This window comes from Meleagris gallopavo, chromosome 5 (genome assembly GCF_000146605.3).
Source record: "Meleagris gallopavo isolate NT-WF06-2002-E0010 breed Aviagen turkey brand Nicholas breeding stock chromosome 5, Turkey_5.1, whole genome shotgun sequence".
Taxonomy (NCBI): domain Eukaryota; kingdom Metazoa; phylum Chordata; class Aves; order Galliformes; family Phasianidae; genus Meleagris; species Meleagris gallopavo.
Window position 1 is genome coordinate 8,433,671 of NC_015015.2, and position 12,658 is coordinate 8,446,328.

Below are 12,658 nucleotides of genomic sequence, written 5' to 3' on the forward strand. Positions count from 1 at the left end.
GGGGGACAGGAAAGACTGAACTATATGAAATGAAAATATAGAGGCTTCTGATTCATAGTTAGTTCTCCTACCATAGAAAGTTGGAAATAATAATAAAAAAAAAATACTGAACAGCCCTGTTTTTCAGAAGATTCATCTAGAAAAGCTGCTGCATAAACATTATTAAAAGTAAAGTTTTTTTAAATAATAATCTAATACAGCTGCACAGATGACTGACACAGTAAATGTTGGCTAATACAATCCTGTTGAACCAGCGTACATCTTAGTTGAAGTACTCTAGGTTCTATTTGGGATTTAGTATTCAGCAGAATGAGTGAGCTCCAGATGTGGAATGCTTATCGCTTGTTTTGCCTTGTGTATTTTTCTAATAGATTTACTTATCAGATCCACATCTTCAGATTTTCATCTTGTACAGTCTTGTTACAATCTTGATCAGTCTATCAGATATGATTTGCCACACAGTTTTAGTTGCATACATTCATGAGACCTGTGTAACAGATGCCATCATATTTGATGACATGATTCAATTTGCTATGCACTATGGCAGTAGTAGCATACAACCAAGGAAACACAGATCTGAAGAAAGATGTATATTTAAAAATGTAATACAAAGTGTGAGAAAACAAAAGCACCCAGGAAATCCTGGGCATAAACTTGAGACTCTAATTAGTTTTTTCATACAGTTGAGGAGAGATGAGAATGCTTTGTGCAATTGGTTCAATAAAGAAAACTGTCAATCTCACTGGTGTGATGTTGTGACTGATAGAAATACATTCCAGACACCATATAATAGAGTTCCAATTTTAAGTGCAAATACCACTTCTGAAAATTTTTAGCTTGCCTCTTTAGCAATCTTTATACTTTAGTAAATAATCAGAATAGAGATATTACTATGTCTTGCCATTTGCCTTTTTTTTTACAGACATAACATGCCCCTTTGTCATGTGATTGATGATTATTTATGGGCAGAAAAGGTAATATGTGGCATTTTAGTACCATGTGTCCTGAAGTGTCAAAATAATGTGGAAACTCTTATATAACTGTTTCATAGGCATTACTTTCTACATATATGGTAAGTAAGAATTTTCAGCTTTATAGCAAGCCCACTGAAAGCTCAAATGAAAACACGATTTCTACTGAAATCAGATTTTTGAGTTAGTTCTCTTGTCTCTTACTGCCCAACTAAAGCCAAATCTAGAAAAAAATTTTTGCAAGTTTACTTATCTGATGTTGCACAAACAACAAAAACAAAAAACTTTCACACAAAAATGATTGTGCCAGAAATGAAGACCCTCTCTGAATTATTTCAATATGAGTATGTTCTTGGTGCTTATTTCACATTTTCAAAGGCAAAGTAAACAACCTTAAACCTAGGAAGCCCAGCTTCTGAAGTTTGTATTGATACATACTCCAGTGCATCTTAAGACACAGAGATGGAGAAATCAAGGAAATAGGAAGTTAACTGCTGGGCACATATACATCCTCTTGCCAGTATGTGTATTTCCCAGGGTGCTGCATCTAGCTGTTGTGACATAGTTCAGAATACTTATTAAAAAAGAAACCAATTTCGTGCTTTTTCTGGGGAGCATGTTTATAATGTAGCAACATAAATATTTGAATAATGTGAGAAAGGTGTGTGTGAAAGGGAAATAGTTCACTGCTGTTTATGCTACCAGGCATCTTCTTCAGAATGTTTAACAAGGTGTTATCACTAGATCTTAGGAAATATAATGGATTTTTAAATGAAAAATGTTTTTATGATATGTAACTGTGCCTCCTTTGTGTAACTTTAACACCGTAGTTAAAAGTAATTAAGCTTTAGATGTCAATATTCCCTAGTTCAAAAACATCAGGTTTTTAGCTAACAATTTTCATTCACTTTATCCAGAGAGCATTCAGACACATTGAACAAATCTGTGGGTGAAAAATCTGCAAACGAAGATGTTAGATGCAAGAATATACGAGCAGTTCCAGCAGCTGAATATTGATGGAAGCTGCATTTTCCTTGTCAGTACTTCCAAGACCTTCTGTGTGTCCCCTCTGCACTTATACAACCGTCTGAGCAACAGAAGTCATGTTTGTGTGGTGCAAATAGATGGGCCAAAAAAATTATGACTCAGTCACCCTAGATTTATCCCATAGTAAGCTTCATGAAGTTTCTAGGAGCCTGAATATATTTTGAGATTTCCATTACTCAGCAGATTTTGGCTAAATTTGGCCAGTGGTGGTATAGGATGCCAGACAAATGATCAATAAAAGTAATCGCTTTCCTTTCCAAGCAATAGGTAACTTGTTTTTGCCCAAACTGAGTTCAAAGCAGTCACAGATGCAGACTTAAATATACAACTTTTGCCACATTCAAATGCAGCATTTTACACTTGCAGCCTGGAAACTGAAAAAATTAAGCTGAAAAATGATAAATTACAGATTCTGGTAAGAAACTTCTGGATTTTCAAACAACTAAATGAGAGACTGTAAACACGCTGGGCAAGAACTTAAATTTGTGAGTATTAAAATAGTAACCCAAAAAGATGAGAGATGAGTTAAAATGTTTGTGGAAGGGGCAGTGAATAGTGACATCAAAACCTGAAATGTTTTTTTGAAATGCCTATTTACTTTCATTACCTTGGAAGTTTAAATGAAACAGTTAGAAATTTACCAGAACATTTTTCCTACGTTGGTTTTTGGGAGCAAAGAATGACTTAAATGTAGCATACTTTATTTCCTAATTCAAGCTCAAGTCTCATATGACACAAATGAAATGCCTAGTCTTTTTATTTCCCTTTATTTCCCAATAAGAATGTAGTGATATGTTGGAAGCAGCTCATTTTGAAACATATTTCCTGCAAGCATCCTCATGTTTCCACCCATCACTCTTATATGGAGCATGTTTTCCATCCTTTCTTTTTTTTTTTCTGATCTGTTTTCTACTTTGATGCTTTTATTTATTTCTTTTTTATAATGGCTGATAATTAAACATCATAATTTACTCTATTCTCCTAAAGCAGCCGGGTGTGTTCCTTCTGAAACTCTCTATCTAGTCACTTCATACACATTCGCATTCTGTTTTGTGACATTTCCCCCTCACAGCTCTTGTGTCCCCACTTGAACTGCAGAAGTTTTTTGGAGAGGATTTGGCTTGCTTATAATTAATGACTTAAAACTCAATAACTGGAAAAAAATATCTTAATTAGCTAAAGAAGAAAGATCTGTATCTGTTTCTGAGCTGGGAGCTGTCAACATTGATGTCATTTTCCTGCAGATATCCAAATATATTTTAGTAAATGTTTTGTCTTCTTTTCTTCTTGTCTTCCTGCTCCATTTGTAGCTAGAATCTCTCATGGGATGTAGGCAACTTCAGTGAAATTCATTAGGAATTATACTTTGCAACTGGAGAGCAGAGCCCATGACTGGACTGAAGCCAGCGTTCTTTAAAAGTTCACATGCCTTATACTGACTCCCTAATTTAGGCTCCTTCTGACCAAGGAAGAAAAACTGGGAAAAGACTAAATAGTAGTAGCAGTTTCGTTTAAAGATGGGGAAAAAAAAGCAATTGTTACCACCACCTACAAAAAAGAACTGTGGGTTAGCATAATATTATGTAAACTGTATTTCATTTGTGCTTTCATCAGAAATGAGTAAGTAGAGCCATATATGCTGCGAATTTTAAGAATGTTAATGGGATGCCTGCATAGCATTGTACTTAAGAGTACTTCTGCCAGAATAGGAAAGCCTTTTATTCTGTAATGCCTCGAGGCAAGAAAAAGGCTTTCTGAAGAGTTGCTTTAATTTTAAACTCTCATTCTAATGTTAGACAGCCTGTTAGATCTCCGAGTTAAAAACCGCTTCAGCTTTACTTACTAGAGCCAGATGTAACATTGACCTTAAATGGTAAAAGCTCCCGAGAGTGAAAGAGAGGCTGGCCTGAGGGGAAAAAGGGGAATAACTGAAGTTTTAGGTAAGTAATCTCTATAACCAAGAATAAGCTCTTTTTCAGCTGTGGAATAGAACAGAACTATATTTCCTCCTTAAAGGTACAGTACCTTGTTGTTATGATACCGAGTGGTTTGTTTGTTCTTTCTTTTTGTCTCTTCCCCTCCCAGGTTTTGCCCCTGTAAAATTCTGTCCCTTTTAGAAATCTTAATTACTTAAAAAGTGGATGATATTCATGACATCTAGTTCTTCTTGCATACTTTTTGGGAATATACAAGAACAAAAAAGGAAAAGCTGTGTTAATTATGCTGAGGTTTCATTAACAAAGGTATGTGATCAGTAAGTAATTCAAGGGAACTTGGTTTACAGACAACGTTATCTGTATTGATCTAATCATTAGAGAGTATTAGCAGCAGTATATGTTACAGAGGAACAGATATTTAACAGGTTATTTTTTTTACTTTTGTATTGTATGATTTTTCTTCCCACGTTCTTGTGTTTAACAGTGCCAAAACTGTTCTTTTTGATGGATTACCTACTTGTGTCTGGAACCTGTCTTTTAAAAAGACATTTCCGGAGCCATTCCTTTATACTTGGTGTTTGGTTTTAATCCCATTAGAGGTAAATTAACACTACAGAGTTGTCAAATTGCAGTGCTGTATTGGAATGATGGGGAAATCAAATAAAAAACATGCTTGCTTTAATATGAAATGTCACAATATTTACTATTTCTGGTATTTTACTCTTCAGCTTTACCTGTGCTGTTTAGTAGCCACTCTGCAGTGAAGTGTTATTTTTCTAAGTTAATTAAAATACATTTTTTTTTGTCTTACTAATATGTTTATTACGCTTCTTTTCAATAGATAAACACCATGTAAGAATGGTGTTGGTACAAGGAAGTGCTTGTTGAACTTCCAGACAGGTTTCTGTTACTAACATATTAGCAACAACTTATGTTTTCAAACTGAGTGTAGCATGGTTCCATGTGGTGAAAGATCCTCTGCAATCATCAGAAGAGTTCCCTTTTGTGGAGTGATTAGGCTGTGATATTGGTTCATGTAGTGCAGAAATTGGAAAATTTGAAGTTTTAAAATAGTGTTTCCTCTGCGAGTAATAACAGTTACTGCACTTATACATGGTATGACAAGTATACATTACTTTAAAGAAAGTTCACTTCACCTAACTTCAAGAGAATGTGATCGAATGTGTCTTGTTGTAACAATACAGGCACAGTTTCAAGGCACATAATTATTTTTTTCCTGTACTGTTGTCTGTGCCAAATGTGTTATCCTAAGTTTAATCTGCTGATCTTCATGTTTTTAATCAATGATTAAACCCCAAATCAATATTGATACCAAGTCTGTAGCTTTGTAATCTAATGACAAATCCCATAAAAATCTAAACTAGTTGATTAGAATTAACAGTGAAAATTAAGAAAGTCTGATATGTTAAATGCTTAATACTAGGAAGTCTTCATTCTTTAAATATTCCTGTGTTTTCAGGGCTCCAAAGACCCCTATTCTGGTTTGTTAGTCTCACATGAATTACTTAACTGGTGATGGTTTAGGTACTCATTTAACTCAATTTAGATAGTATAAGGAAGGCATATAGGTTTTTAATAAATAGTTATTTTTAAGTCTGTATACAGACTTGAATAACTAACGTGTCCAACCCCTCTAAGTATGAACTAAGTGTATATTTCTAATACAGTACTTTGTAGTATTTCAGCAACTACTACTTATGTGTAATTTGATACAAATAGTACGGTTTGTTCATTTGTGCACAGTGAAAATTATGTTTACATAAGCACTGTGCTAAGGGTCCTAGGATTATCCTTGTATTTAACTTTCATAAAGCCATCTGTTTTGTATCCCTCTGGATTAAGCTAGAAGTTGGTTATGGAAATAAAACCTGTATGCCTCCTTTCCTTTTATCTTTTTATATGTCAGAGTCAGTTTTAATAGTGGTATAATCCTCAACTATAGTTCTAGTCATGACAAAAGCAGTCAAAATTAAGAATCCATCAACTGAAAGATGAAGAAATTCTTTACTTTGAGTGCACTGTAAGAGGCTGCCCAGTGGAGTCTCCTTCTCTGGAGATATTCAAAACATGCCTGGATACATTCCTATGTAACCTACTGTAGGGAACCTGTTTCAGCAGGAGGTTGGTCTGGATATTCTCCAGAGTTCCTTTCCAAGTCCTACAGTTCCGTGATTCTGTGAAAGGAGAATGGAAAAAGCTGGTGGTAAAGATTGGAACTATTTGCTCTCTGTCAGCTTTTAATCGTAATTTGGTGACAAATCACTTTTTGAAAAGCTAGGTAAGGGTGATTGTGGCAACTGAGGTTTAAGGAATTGCTACTGAGAAGAGACATCTGTGTAAGATTCTCATTTCAAGGATCATAGGTATATGTTTGTCACACATTATGGAGTTGTCTTTCCTCATGTACTTGCTGATCTTAGAGAATTGTAGAATTCTTGCTTATGGACACGTGTAGTGGTAGGTTAAGGAGAATGAAAACTGTGGCTGTTGTGAAGAAAAGACTTGAGTTTCTATCTCTGGAAAGTAAGTCCTAAGAACTCTGAAAACCAGAGAGGGATTTGATATTTAGAGCAAGTGGGCTAGCATACTCAGGTTTTGTTGGAGTTCTTGAGCTGTCAGCATCCTCAGTAATTTATCTTCCTTGGTATGTGGATAGAGGCTTTTTCTTTGTTTTTCTTTATTTCAGTGGAGTTACTCTTTATCTCCACAATCTGGAAAATCATTTGAGATATTTAACTTCAAATAAAAGTAACTAAATATGTGAAGTATATTAAAGAGTTAAAAACAAACTAAAAAAATACTCATGACTAAATCAGAACTACCCTGCTAGAAGTTTTGCCTACCTTTGAATGTAAAACACCTCAAGTCTTTAATAAGTCAACAGAGACATTGAATGCTGTTGATACAATCACAGGTTTGGACAAGTAAGGCTTGTAGAATTTTTTATTTTTATTTTTTAATAATGCAGGTTGCTTGGAAAAAGAGGAGGAGGAGCAAAACACACAAACATAACAGGCAATGTCTGTCAAATATGCATGTGACCCTGAAAGCTTCTTTCCCTGACTACACTTAAAGCATATTCTGTGGTGTCCTGTCATTATACAAAGCAATTTTTTAGAAACCTGTCCTTTTCCCTGCTATGTATGCAAATATATTTGTTGTAACTGTTCAAACAGATCCACTAATACAGTGGAGACTGCTGTGCTAGTTCCTGCAATTTCTGAGAAAAAAAGAGCAGTTGAAAAGTTAATAAACATAATAATTACAAATCAATTTACATAAGAATTGTACTGTGTCTCTTATCTTCTGTGCTGCTGGGTCAAACACAGCAATTTATCTGGGCTAGGGGCTTCACTTTAGAGTAAAAATATTAGTGTTTATTTAATTCTGCACAATGTTTTATTATGCAGAAGCTGTACGTGGGGAATTTGGCTTTGAGCCCCTGCTTTTGGAATCTTCAGCAAAGTTTCCAGTGACTTCAGTGGTGCAGAGATCATGTTCCTAATGAACACCACTAAGGTAAATTAGTAGGAGATGAGAGTCTGGAATCTAGAGGAATTTGAGTAGGAGTAGTGTGTGTATTTTCACCTACTTGCTTTGATCTTAGAGGGATGTACCAACAAATGGTAGGGTTTGTAAAATGACATATAGTTCTGAAATCTTGGAAAAGAAAAATCCAGGATCTCATTTTCAAATGTGTTTCTGCTTCTTCCGAAACGTCTCTGAAGTGGTCTTTTTAGAAAGGTCTGTGAACACATGCATGTAGTAGAATATAATTAACCAAACATGTAGACTAAAATTCTCTGTTGAATCTTGCTTAGTTGTGCTGAACTGTGCCTTAGCTGCTGAACACTGAAATTAGAAATGAAGCGTCTAACCATAAGTCAAAGGAGAACTTGTGGAGAGGAAGGAAAATCATAGCGGGGGGTTGAATCTTGATGGCCATTCAGGTTCTAATGCTGTTCCATGATTCTATGGTTCTATGATTTAATTGTATAAAAAGATGCATGCTTTTATATCAATAATTTCCTGTGTTTTTCTTTTACATAGTGAATGAATGTGGCTGGCCTCTGGGCTCGTGAAAATAGCTCAATGTTATTAGTGGCCTAACTGCAGTGGAGGATAATGTTTGCCCCAGGAGGAAGTGCTGGGTCAAGTTTATGCTCTGTATGACATCTCAGGCTGGAAAATTTTGAAAGCAGATCTAAATATTGCTAGTTCTCAATGCAAATGTAGTTGTGCCTATCATCTTAACATCCCCAAGGGTTGCACCGGTTAAACTTATCATTCTTCTTCTTTGATAGCTATATAATTATCAGGATTGCTCTAAAAGCTGGTCTTGTTAAGTGCAGTAGTCACTGAAGCAGACTGTAGAAAAACAAGTTGATGTATTAAAATTCCCATGTATTTTAGATATTTTAAAGCAAGGATTTAAAACTGCTGTGTTTATTCACTGAATCAGGTGAAAATATCTAAAGCAGGGAGAAGGATTTTATGGATATATTCTAAAGCCTCCATACGCAAGACTCTGTTTTCTGTACGTGCTGACCTTTTGGGGCCTTTCAGAAGTCTCTCTTGCATAAAACACAGCAGGAAAATGTCCTTTCCAAAATTATGTATTGCATGATAAAGGAGAAGTCTCCTTGAAATATTAACAACTTTGTACCCTTATAAAAAGCTCTTTAGCTCTTCACATTTCCTGTTGGATCTTTTTAATCTTTTTTTTTCTTTCTTTGTCTTTGACATTTCCTGTTTAATAGATTTTAAATGTTTTTGTTGGTGAAATAGCAAACATCAACCATCCCACCCTATACAAATCTGACATATAACCATAACAGAAAGGTGAATAATACCTAAAAGTTCCTTAGGAGATCTGTACTGTTGCTGCCTGGTATTTCTGTCTAGGAAAGTGTTAAGAATGAGACTAAACTAAACTAAGTAGCCTTTTATACTGATCACTTGTAAAAATGATACAGAAACAAACTTTCACCCCCATACAAATGCCACTCCACAAACACTATACCAGAGAAAAGTAGCTGTTTTTTTTTTACTATGAAAATTGTGAATTGTACTTCCGTAAATTGCATGGCAGGTCAAACTCAGTTCTCATAAATCACTGTTGCTGCATTTGGAATGTACAGAGCTTTGACTTTATACGTGTGCTAGTGGTGTATCTCAGTAGATTTTGATCCCGCCCAAGAAAATGCCTCCACTTAAGAGAGTTTTGCTTTTTCTATTGCTTAACAGGTAAAGATCAGATTTATGTAACATTATTCCCTTCAGAGTAGGGTCTTGTAAATTTCTTGCATGACTTATTATAAAAAGCACAAATCAACATAAAATTTTTAATCTAACCTTATTTTCAGATGATACAGTGACACGACTTTTCAGAATACTATTACACTCACAACATGCCTTAAACTTATCTGTTGAATTCAAAGGTTAAAATAATGCTTGACGTTGGAAGGTTTTTTCCTCCTCTTGAAGGTGGATACTGTGTAGTCATCTTGTGTACTTATCTTACAAGCATCTGCTTAGAAAATAAAACAACATGCCACTTTGACATTTAAGAAAGTGCTATAAAAAGTCTGTTGCTATGTTTAAAAGCCTGCATTCAGTTGCTATAGCAATAAAATTCTCAAAAATGATGTACAAATAGCCACAGTTCATCACCAGCCCTTTCTGGGACATTACTGGACTGAGAATATGACTAAGCTTCCCGGTGTATAAGAGGAGAGAGTTTCCATAAAGTTCCAGGTGGGATGTGCTGCCACCTGTTAGCAAAATGTGGCCTAAATATAAAAACCAAAAGTGTCTGTGCCAAAAGGGACAACTGGGTTCCTAATTGATTCAGTTTCTTCTTTGTGACATCTGTGACAGAACTCAGTATTTTGAGCAGCTTCCCATTTCTCTGCAAGACAAGTTGCTGAAAGTGTTTTATTTTTCTCTCTAAATTCTTCCAATCCCTTGATAATGAGTGTGAAAATCAGCATACAGAGTGCAGCAGACTGTATATGCTTTGTCTTCGTAACATTACAGTTGTCAATCTGAAATGCCTTTGATCCTGAAGCAGCTCTGGAAACTGTTATCAAAAAGAAAATAAATGAAATAATAGCTGATGGAATTCTTAGCATCTCACTGGAGCTTGAAGCCTTGAACATTCAAGGCTTCTTTGAAGAGGTCAGGAAGTTCAGTTTCCTACAGAAACATAGACATTGGCATTTCTAAGTTCAGTGTGGAATTACATTCTTATTTCAGATACTTTCTACTCATTGCTCTCTGCTACTGAGCTACATGCTGTATGGGGGAGAGGGGGAAAAAGACTTGGAGGGAAAAAATGGGGCATGTTTGAAAGCAATGCAACAGTTCTGTTCTCTTTATTCCTAGTTGTTTAAAGAATCTTCAAGGTTCATTTGAGGTTAACTCAAACTATGCAGCATTTTTTTCTACACTTTAGTTTTTCTACACTTTTGTTTGCCAGTAATGCACAACAGTCACAATAATTTCAAGAGTTTTCCTTCGCACATGCTTTGATGTTGAGAGCTCTGATCTTGAGCAAAGCCTAATTCTATTTCTGTGCTTCATTTACGGTAATGTAAATTTTACAGTTTTTGTATTAATATATGGAGAACCTATTTTAGTAGGGGCTGTGCAGGGGGAGAAGAGGAGGAGTAAATGTGTGAAACTTTAGCTTTTATATTTTTCAAAACTGGTAAGCACCTGACATACAGAAAGCTGATTTTCAACAGAGCTGTGGCCTATGCCTATAGCATCCTCACTCTAGTTGTGATAACAGTTCCTAGGCAACCTGTTCTAGCTGTGGGTATCCATGTTCATGGCAGGGAAGTTGGACTAAAAGGCCTTCAGAGGCCCCTTCCAACTCTAAGGATTCTATGATTCTATGAATATCAGTTTGTTTATACTTCAAAGCCATTCTGTATAGTCACAGAGTGTTTAAGATGATCTACCTCTGAATTTGCATCTGCTCTGAAAACATGAACTTCACCATGCCTGCTGTGCCCCAGGTCAGCTGTATTTGAAACTGTTGACCAGCTTCAAAAATTACTGCAGGAAAAGGCAGAGTACAACAGACAATGTGGCTACATAAGCTTCTTTCCAAGGAATAAAGAATTGAAGTGAAAAGCCTGATGGCTATTGGCTAGAGACACATTTCTCATTATGTGTTGACCACTAGCCTTTTATAAGTGTTAGCTATGCATTTATTCTTTCCAAAATCTATTTTAAGTTTTGTTTTCCTTGGAATAAAGATTGTGCTTGCTCTTATTCTGGTTGTCAGCCTCCTTCCCCCTTCTTCCCTGCCCTCTCTTCATTCCCTCCCAGTAGCCTTTGAACTCATCTAGATTGTTGAGTTTGGCAAGAGAGGATCTCAAAAGTACTAAGTTCCTACAGATTTAGTGCATATAGCTGTTGTGGTAGGAGAGGTCCGGAATAGGGAAAGGGCTCCCCCGTGAACTGAAATAATTGCTGATTTCATTTGATTTGCTAGCTGGCAGTGTAGCATATATGAAGCTCAAAAGTAGGCACAGCAAGTGCTGTCTCTTGCTCTTCCAGACTGGCAGGAGACCAGGCAAACAAGCAGAATTATTTTTAGTGAGTGAGAGAAGATAAAAAATCACTGAAATAGCAAAACCTGTTTTTTGGCTGTTTGAGTTCAGCTACTTAAAAAGCTTGTTTCCAAACTTGGAGGGGCACAGGTTACAAACTATCCATTTGTGCACTGATATCTAAACTATTTTGGAAAACTGTTATAAATATAAATGAAGTACAGGTCATGAAAGGCTGTGCTGATGACTCTCCTATGATTTTCACACCCACTTCTAATAGTTGGTGGCAGTTCATATTTCAGTCTTCTTCTGAAAGCAGTGCAGAGCACAGTTAGGTTGTAGGACAGACACCTGTTTTTCCATCAAGGCTGCAGGGCCTATAGGGAAAAGAGCTTAGGTTTCTGCAGTCATTGGGAACAGCCTATAGGCTACTTGCTCTGTTCTTCAGTCAGGCTCATTCCATTGTTAGTGGAAAGGTTCTTCCCATGGCAAATAAATGTCAGTTGTCTGGGTAGAGGCAGCCGTTTTAATTAGACTTTCCTTATGTAACAGATATTTTGAAGTTCAGCCAGGATGAATAAAGTATTATCCAGAGAGAGGAGCCCTCATCTGCTTTCTGGCCGTTTGGAAAAGGCAGCTGTGGGTCAAGAATCTGTTCCCTGAAAATTTCCATACATCTGAAGTAATTTCTCCACTGATTACGATCCTTTACTTTGTTCATATTTAAGGTCAGCATGCAAGCTCCGAGGCTGAAGAAACTCCTGGAATTCTATATCATAGTATCTATCTGCTCCCTTGCACCTGCTCCCTTATGTGCCCTTCCAAATTCCCTGTCATAGGTTTATAACACACTCAAAGTACTGGTCTCTTTCCCTGAAGACTACTCAGTGTGTAAATACTGCTTCTGTCAGTTAGATAATGTGTATGTCATTCTCTTTTTCCTCCTGCTTTCAAGGGTTTTAAATAAAATCAGGTAAACCAGCAGCAGTAAACAGATGCTCACAAAACAAAAGGGAGATAGTGATCCTGTTTAAAAAACAAACAAACAAAAAAAAGTCTTCCCATTCTGGCTTTATTCAGCTTATTGTAGAAATGTCTATGGCCCATTATGTTGAAG

The 12,658-nt window shown here is 36.1% G+C and overlaps 1 protein-coding gene across 23 annotated transcripts in view; it reads left to right on the forward strand.

Moving 5' to 3' along the window:
• The first annotated feature begins 3,493 nt into the window (after positions 1–3,493).
• MRVI1 (murine retrovirus integration site 1 homolog) overlaps positions 3,494–12,658 on the forward strand; it is a 63,379-nt gene continuing 54,214 nt past the window's right edge. For 16 of the 23 annotated variants that reach the window (XM_010710941.3, XM_010710940.3, XM_031553427.1 and 13 more), the window contains exons 1-2: positions 3,497–3,958; positions 7,387–7,495. The gene's annotated coding sequence lies outside the window, so the exon portion shown is untranslated. The other 7 variants (XM_010710944.3, XM_031553429.1, XM_019615353.2 and 4 more) reach the window with 6 other exon arrangements.